Consider the following 1,541-nt stretch of genomic DNA (forward strand, 5'->3'; position numbering starts at 1 on the left):
CTATCAACACTCTTAAAGGTTCCACTTCAACACTTTCAGTCTTCAAGACAAGAATAAGACGAGTATAGTTAAGGGAAGGTGGTTCCTTTGGTAGGCTCAAAAATAGTCTCAACTTGTACCATTTAACAAAAAACTAACTCATATCGCACATAACAATAGAACAGAACCTCTCTAGGGCAAAAAGATGAAAGAAATTTTATGACTTTGGATTTGATAACAGTTCTTCACATGACATCCAAATCATGATAATGTTAAGTGTTTTTTGTTTTGTTTTTTTCCTCTTACTTCCAGGGGAGCATTTGGGGAGTAAGGCAGAACTCAAAGCACTGCTTTCAGGGATCCATCAGGGATCCATCCTTGCCTTCCACCTTGTGGAGAAAGCAGATAAAGAACACTGTACCCAGATAAATAAAGAACACTCAAAGTTATAAGGGTAAGCAACCCAGCAAGAACATATGTTACGAAGAAAACAAAATAAAATACAACCTTAGGAAGAGATCTGAATGGCCAAACAAGAAGTCATGCTCAACAGAATCAGGAAAAAGAGATGACAACAATTAGCTATGGCTACACACCTGTCAGAGCACAACAAAATAACCAACAAAGTGTGTGAGGGCAGAGAACCCAGCTGACTCTGCATCCCTCTACTCCATCCACAGCGAAGACAGCATCNTCTTTAATGAGCTTTACCCTGGATCTCCCTGAAAGTCCAGCGATTCACAGGACATAATCACAAATGGGGGTGGGAAATGGGAGGATCCAGGATTCTGCTTTAAAGCAGCATTTCAATCACCTGCAGGCTGTGAAACTTCTATCAAGAGGGATCTTAATGTAAAATTCCAATTTAGAAATTCATAATGAATAACTTCAAAATCTAGTTATAACTACGAGGTTCTTTCTGGAAGGTAAAAATTTTGGACCCAATGCAATAAAAGAAAAATGATGGTATGGCGTGTTAAGCCTTAGTTATCTAATTTTGCCTATGACTGGCTCACTCCTGTCAGAAAAGTAAACTACCCCCCCCCGCCCCCACACTCTCCCCAGATACTGGAACTCTAAGCTCCTCCTATCCACCTTCTCCCTAGCCCTTTATCACCCACAAACACTGTGTATTCACCAACGCGCTAGTCACATTCCCTCCTTTAGACAGGAGCATCTCTCATGGCATAATAGGGTCGAGGAAGCCTCAAAGATTTCTTACATGAACAAACTGCACAGTGAAACACTACAAGGTATAAAGCAAGAGCAGAGTTAAGTCAACGGTTTAGTAGTGACACAGTAAGTAATTCATCCTCTACCCTGACAAGGTGTTACATAGGTTGTTACAAATTATGAAAGATCAAAAGGTTCTCTCGGTTTTTAAAACTCAGTTCTTGTTTAAAGTCTTCCCTTGAAAACCTGCGCGATTTGTCTCAACATTCTAAGGCAACCCAGTCATGTCAATTACTAAAACCTTCCCTCAAGACGCGTCCCCACTACATCTCCAAAATGAGCTTCAAGAAACCAGATCCTTGACATTTTCCCCACCCACCCCCACCCCC

At 41.0% G+C, this 1,541-nt stretch overlaps 1 protein-coding gene across 1 annotated transcript in view; it reads right to left on the reverse strand.

Annotated features, from left to right (window-relative positions):
* Window positions 1-1,541, reverse strand: part of Tubgcp3 (tubulin gamma complex associated protein 3) — a 66,468-nt gene that overhangs the window by 59,914 nt on the left and 5,013 nt on the right. The window lies entirely within an intron of this gene.

This window comes from Mus caroli, chromosome 8 (assembly GCF_900094665.2).
Source record: "Mus caroli chromosome 8, CAROLI_EIJ_v1.1, whole genome shotgun sequence".
Taxonomy (NCBI): Eukaryota; Metazoa; Chordata; class Mammalia; order Rodentia; family Muridae; genus Mus; species Mus caroli.